Raw genomic sequence first — 7,932 nt, 5'->3', positions numbered from 1 at the left:
ATTAGCTCCAAAGGAAGTCATGCGAAAGCAGATATTGTATTCAAGGATGTGTTGAAGAAAATGGCTTGGATCGGGATCACTTCCATTGAACAATGATTTCAGTGGCTGTGGTGGTGTAAGTAATGGATCCAGTTTGACTTTTCCACTTGCGCAGCACAATCCAGCCGTTTCTCTTTTGAACTTCAATGCATTGCAATATCGGCATGTAGTCGTCATTGGTCCAATATCTAAATTTTCATCATCACTGTAGTTCGCAGTGGGATCATATTGTATGATCTTCGTGTGCTCACGCGTTGTCTCAATCGGGCATTTTCTCTTATTATATTTTGTCTTTCTTCCCTTAAATTCTGTGAATACACTTGTTGCTGGCTGGTATGTCTTGTGCGGCAGCCGATGTTCGCACATCGCCCTAAAGGCATTTTGGTCTATGGACAGAGTGGTGAAGTTAACTTCAAATGCATGATCCACATAATTTACACTGTTCAACTTACTACCTTAAAGCAGCGTTACCGTTGTGCCACTTTAGTGGCAAATTTGCCACTTTTCTTGGGCGGTGCCACTTTTGCGCCACTTTTTGTTTGTGCCACCACCACTAAATGTGATACTTTTTACGATTTTGTGCCACTTTTCCAATAATTCGTGCCACTTTTTCAAAAGTTTAAATATTATGGGTAGTTATCACCATAGATGTGTTATTAAGAAAATTTAATATTGTGCATCAACAGCCTTCGCTCATTAGTTCTTATTACGAGAACAGTTACGATTCAACTTATTTGGTAAACCGTACTTTGAATATGCCAAATTTATTGTGGCATGAAATATCAGGATAAATATGAAAATGTTTAAGGTTTGTATTACGACCGCAGGAAATAATTGATGATGGATCCCATAAGGACCCAGTTAGAAAAAATTGCAATCGCCCTTTGAGACAGATTGTTCCAATTCAGCGTTGCCAGAATTGTTTCACCAAAAACCGCTAGATTTGTACAAAAAAATAGCCAAAAAAAGCTAAAAAATGTTAAAAAATAGCTAGAAAAAAAGCTAAATTTTTTTTGTATCAAAAGTCACATTTTTGATTGAAATTTAACAAACTTAAAGGCTTTATTTCACTTAAAATGCATATTATTTTAATTGTATTCATTTTATTTCCATTTCTGTGAGACTGTAAGAAAATCTATGTCATATATTTAAAACCCATTCTAACTGTCTTGCAAGTTTATACTGAATAACTTTTATTCGAAAATTTCCCATACAAACCTATTGTCCAATTTTCGTAAATGTAAATCCATTCCATTAATAAATAGCAGATTTGTTTTGATCCTATCACTACGAATTTTTTATGGCATTTTTTTGATGTTAAAAAAAATAATACCACATTCAAAACTTTATTTCCTTAATTATTTCTATGTTAGGTTCCAAAGATTTTGTACACTAATGATTTTAGTATTGTTTCAGAGTCAAATTTGAATTTATTCGTTTTTTTTCAGCTTTTTCTTCATGAGCAATCACAGTGCTTTAAAAACGTGCTAACGACAACTTAAATTTCCAAATTCTGTCTCGACTTTAAGTAGAAATTATTCTGTGTATACGTTTTTAAAATAAAATGTTGAAAAACCTCTTCTAAAGGGTGATTCTTTTGAGGTAAGGATTTTCATGCATTAGTATTTGACAGATCACGTGGGATTTCAGACATGGTGTCAAAGAGAAAGATGCTCAGTATGCTTTGACATTTCATCATGAATAGACTTACGATCTGCCACAACGTCGAATTTTCAGTGAATGGGCCCTAGAAAAGTTGGCAGAAAATCCGCTTTTTTATCGACAAATTTTGTTCAGCGATGAGGCTCATTTCTGGTTGAATGGCTACGTAAATAAGCAAAATTGCCGCATTTGGAGTGAAGAGCAACCAGAAGCCGTTCAAGAACTGCCCATGCATCCCGAAAAATGCACTGTTTGGTGTGGTTTGTACGCTGGTGGAATCATTGGACCGTATTTTTTCAAAGATGCTGTTGGACGCAACGTTACGGTGAATGGCGATCGCTATCGTTCGATGCTAACAAACTTTTTGTTGCCAAAAATGGAAGAACTGAACTTGGTTGACATGTGGTTTCAACAAGATGGCGCTACATGCCACACAGCTCGCGATTCTATGGCCATTTTGAGGGAAAACTTCGGAGAACAATTCATCTCAAGAAATGGACCGGTAAGTTGGCCACCAAGATCATGCGATTTGACGCCTTTAGACTATTTTTTGTGGGGCTACGTCAAGTCTAAAGTCTACAGAAATAAGCCAGCAACTATTCCAGCTTTGGAAGACAACATTTCCGACGAAATTCGGGCTATTCCGGCCGAAATGCTCGAAAAAGTTGCCCAAAATTGGACTTTCCGAATGGACCACCTAAGACGCAGCCGCGGTCAACATTTAAATGAAATTATCTTCAAAAAGTAAATGTCATGGACCAATCTAACGTTTCAAATAAAGAACCGATGAGATTTTGCAAATTTTATGCGTTTTTTTTTTTTAAAAAGTTATCAAGCTCTTAACAAATCACCCTTTATAAACCTCACAGAGCCCAGAGACCTTCCCAAAGAATGCAAAACCGTGGAAGTCGGTTATGCAAAACCTTGGAAACCGTTTCGTGCGTTCCGGAGATGCATCCAAGATGGCGCTGTATATAAAAAAGATTTTCACGCTTTTCCGTTGAAACTTTTCTTTAATTTTCTTTGCTATAAACCTCACGGAGCGCTATAAACCTCACCATGGCAATAGGTTCGTGCGTTCTGGAGTTATTGCGTCAGGAAGGAAAACCCCACTATTTGTATTCTATAAAAAATTTAGTCAAAATTTTATTTCTATAAAAGATTTTGTCAAAATTTTATTTCTATAGAAAATTTTGTCAAAATTTTATTTCTATAGAATATTTTGTCAAAAGTTAATTTCTATAGAAAATTTTGTCAAAATTTTATTTCCATGGAAAATTTTGTCAAGATTTTATTTCTATAAAAAATTTTCCAAAAATTTTATTTCCATAGAAAATTTTGTCGAAATTTTATTTCTATAGAAAATTTTGTCAACATTTTATTTCTATATAAAATCTTGGCAAATTTTTATTTCTGTAGAAAATTTTGTCAAAATTTTATTTGTGTAGAAAATTTTGTCAAAATTTTATTTCTATAGAAATTTTATGAAATTTTTATTTCTATAGCAAATTTTGTCAAAATTTTATTTCTATAGAACATTTTGTCAAAAGTTAATTTCTATATTTTGTCAAAATTTTATTTCTATAGAAAATTTTGTCACAATTTTATTTCCATAAAAATGTTTGCTAAAATTTTATTTCCATAGAAAATTTTGTCAAGATTTTATTTCTATATAAAATCTTGGCAAATTTTTATTTCTCTAGAAAATTTTGTCAAAATTTTATTTCTGTCGAAAATGTTGTCAAAGTTTTATTTCTATAGAAATTTTTATTTCTATAGCAAATTTTGTCAAAATTTTAGTTTTATTGAAAAGTTGGTCAAAATCAGGGATCCGGAGCGGAGCGGAGCGTGGAGCGGAGCGGAGCAAGCCCTTTTTTTGCCGGAGCGGGAGCGGAGCGGGAGCGGCATTTCTAAAATCCGGAGCGGAGCGGGAGCGGAGCGGTTTCCAAATGAAAAACCGCTCCGCTCCGAATAAAATATTACTTGAATGAAATGTGTAACTTTGAAATTACACTGTGTAGGTAATTTCAAATTTAGCTAGTACTTAGCGTAGTGTGAGTAAACGTTTAAAATGTACGATATGTATTTTTGTACGTACGTACATTGGGGAAAACACAACGTGTTTTTAGTAATTGTTTTCAAAAACGGCAAATGTCAAAATATATATCTAGTATGTGTTGTAAAAGTAACAATAGTACTTTCGATCAATTTCATCCCGTATTACTACAAAGATGTTTGTAATGAACGTCAAATAAATGCAATTAAACGATCTTATTTATATTTAATTTTTTAGTTTTCTACACTGAAAAAAATATTGTCGTGAAGTCAAAGATTCCATGTCCTTAGAATAAGAATGCAAATTTTGCTTAACATGGAAGACGCATTTCTCTAAAATAAAGTTTTTTATACCCATCACCATAGAATGGTGACGGGGGTATAATAAGTTTGTCATTCCGTTTGTAACACATCGAAATATCGATTTCCGACTATATAAAGTATATATATTCTTGATCAGGGAGAAATTCTAAGACGATATAACGATGTCCGTCTGTCTGTCTGTCTGTCTGTCTGTCTGTTGTAATCACGCTACAGTCTTCAATAATGAAGCAATCGTGCTTTGCACAACCTCGTCTTTTGTCTGCAGGCAGGTCAAGTTCGAAGATGGGTTATATCGGTCCAGGTTTTGATATAGTCCCCATATAAACCGACCTCCCGATTTGGGGTCTTGGGCTTATAGAAATCGTATTTTTTATCCAATTTGCCTGAAATTTGAAATCTGGAGGTATTTTATGACCGTAAAGAGGTGTGCCAAAAATGGTGAGTATCGGTCCATGTTTTGGTATAGCCCCCATATAGACCGATCTCCCGATTTTACTTCTTGGGCTTATAGAAACCGCAGTTTTTATTCAATTTACCTGAAATTGGAAATCTAGAGGTATTGTAGGACCACAAATACGTGTGCCAAAAATTGTAAGTATCGGTCCATATTTTGGTATAGCCCCCATATAGACCGATCTCCCGATTTTACTTCTTGGGCTTATAGAAACCGCAGTTTTTATTCAATTTACCTGAAATTGGAAATCTAGAGGTATTGTAGGACCACAAATACGTGTGCCAAAAATGGTGAGTATCGGTCTATGTTTTGGTATGGTCCCCATATAAAACGACCTCCCGATTTGGGGTCTTGGGCTTATAGAAAGCGTATTTTTTATCCAATTTGTCTGAAATTGGAAATCTAGGGGTATTTTCGGACCATAAAGAGGTGTGCTGAAAATGGTGAGTATCGGTCCTTATTTTGGTATAGCCCCCATATAGACCGATTTCCCGATTTTACTTCTTGGGCTTCTAGAATCCGAAGTTTTTATCCTATTTGCCTGAAATTGGAAATCTAGAGGTATTTTCGGGTCATAAAGAGGTGTGCCGAAAACGGTGAGTAGCGGTCCATGTTTTAGTATAGCCCCCATAAGAACGATCTCCCGATTTAACTCCTTGGGTTTCTAGAAACCGTAATTTTTATCTGATTTGCCTGAAATTGTAAATATTCTGATATTTTAGGCTCGGTCCATTTGGTAATGCCTCCATATAGACCGACTTCACTTGAATTGCTTGAAGCTCAATGTAAAATTTCCAGATTTTACTTCTACATATTTAAGATTTCAAATCAAGACGTTATTTTATAATTTTCTTGCACACTTACAAGAGATGTTAATGATTCCTCTAAAACTCAAACAAAAATGGTTCTTATAAATCCAGAATCTGATATAGTCCTCATAGGTGAAATCTTTAAATTTATCTTCGGGAAGTGTCCTCAAGTCCTCAAGCCCTCCTAAAATTTCAAAGGAAACCCTAATATTTGGTTCATGGTGGTGGGTATTTAAGGTTCGGCCCGGCCGAACTTAGTGCTGTATATACTTGTTTTCTTGTCCAAAAGACAATAAACTTTTGAATGAAGTTGTAATGTCCTTATAATTAAGTGATTTTACTTAAAAATGTGTATCATAACATGAAAGATAAAATTTTTGGCTTTAATAATAAAGAAAAATTCTTTAAAATTAATAAAATTGTCTTTAAATTTGTTTCCTTTTTGCATCTTGCCTACAAAGCAAAAAATCGTTAAAAAATAAGACATGTTTTTCAACACTTTATTTTAAAGACGCTTTTTACTTGAAACATAGCATAATTTCTACTGGAAGTCGAGTCTTAATATGGAAAAAAATAACTCGTTAACTCGTTTTTAAAGGATTTTGATAACAACTGACGAAAAAAATCTAAAAAAATGAAAAATTAACATTTGCTTCCTAGAATGCTTCCTTTAATGAAGACAAAATGGATTTAATATTTCTGAAAAAATCTTCAAAATTAATAAAATATTTCAACACATTGTTTTAAAGTCATTATACCCTAAACCACATAGTGGTTAGGGTACACTGAAAAAAATATTGTCGTGAGGTCAAAGATTTCATGTCTTTAAAATACGAATACAAATTTTGCTTAGCATAGAAGACGCATTGCTCTAAAATAAAGTTATTTTCCTTGTCCAAAAGTCGATAAACTTTTCAATGAAGTCGTATTGTCCTTATAATTAAGTGATTTGACTTAAAAATAGGTATCTTAACATGAAAGAAAAAATTTATAGGCTAAGGTCAACTTGACTTTAATAATTCAGAAAAATTCTTTAAATTTAATGAAATTGTCTTTAAATTTGTTGTCTTTTTGCATCTTGACTACAAAGCAAAAAATCGTTCAAATATAGGACATGCTTTTCAAAACTTTATTTTAAAGAAGTTTTTTACTTCAAACATAGCATAATTTCTACTGGAAGTCGAGTCCTAATTTGGAAAATAAAATTGCCGTTAACTCGTTTTTAAAGGACTTTGATAGCATATGAAGAAAAAAAGCTGAGAAAGCGAAAAATTAAAATTTGCTTCCTAGAAGCAAGTACACAAAACCTAAATATAAAAGAGAATTGTGTCTTAAAAGTATCCTTACTTGTATTCTCCGCTTCTTTGGCTCGGAATCAATACCAAAGTTTTTAAAGTAAAGACAAAATCTTTGGAACCGAGTATGCTTTTTTTCAGTGTATAACAAGTTTGATCTGCCAAAAAATGTGCCTACAAGAAATATTGATTTTAGACCCCATAAAATATATACCGATCGACTCAGAATCACCTCCTGAGTCGATCTAGCGCTTGGCGTCCGTCCGTCCATCCGTCCGTCTGTCCATGTATTTGTTGTTCACAGGATTTCGGTCGCAATTATTAACCGATTTTGATGAAATTTGGTACAGGGAGTTTTTTTGGGCACAAGGACGAACGTTACTGAATTTGGAAGAAATCGGATCAAATTTAGATATAGCTCCCATATATATGTATTGCCCGATTTCGACAAATGGGGTCACGTTGCACTTTTTTTACTAACCGATCGTCGTCAAATTTAGCAAAAAATAATCTTCTGTATCACCCTTTAGGTCTGAAAATTTCATCGAAATCGGTGCAGATTTAGATATAGGTCCCATATATATGTATCGCCCGATTTTGTCAAATTAGGTCATAAAACCCTTATTTATCAACCGATCTTACTCAAAGTTGGCGAAATGTAATCTTCTATAGCACTAACTATATGTGCAAAAAATCATCGAAATCGGTTCAGATTTAGCTATAGCTCCCATATATGTACCGCCCGATTTTTCTAAATAAAATAAAACTCAATTGAACAAATAATACAATGTTTGTACTATAATTTTCTCGAAGAGGAGCGGAGCGTGGAGCGGAGCGGAGCGATTTTTTTTTTTCTCGGAGCGGAGCGGTTTTTTTTTCTCCGGAGCGGGAGCGGAGCGGAGCGAAAAAAATGGACCGCTCCGTATCCCTGGTCAAAATTGTATTTCTATAGAAAATTGATGCACCTCTTATTTGTAGAGGTATATTCTGCAAAATCTGTTGGTATCTGACTAATATTTTTGAAAAGCTTATTTTTAATTTAAAATAATGATAATTTTTATACCCTCCACCATAGGATGGGGGTATATTAACTTTGTCATTCCGTTTGTAACACATCGAAATATTGCTCTAAGACCCCATAAAGTATATATATTCTGGGTCGTGGTGAAATTCTGAGTCGATCTGAGCATGTCCGTCCGTCCGTCTGTTGAAATCACGCTAACTTCCGAACGAAACAAGCTATCGGCTTGAAACTTGGCACAAGTAGTTGTTATTGATGTAGGTCGGATGGTGT

This window comes from Haematobia irritans, chromosome 4 (genome assembly GCF_050003625.1).
Source record: "Haematobia irritans isolate KBUSLIRL chromosome 4, ASM5000362v1, whole genome shotgun sequence".
NCBI lineage: Eukaryota > Metazoa > Arthropoda > Insecta > Diptera > Muscidae > Haematobia > Haematobia irritans.
The sequence above is the reverse complement of the archived record's forward strand: the minus strand, read 5'-3'. Positions refer to the sequence as shown.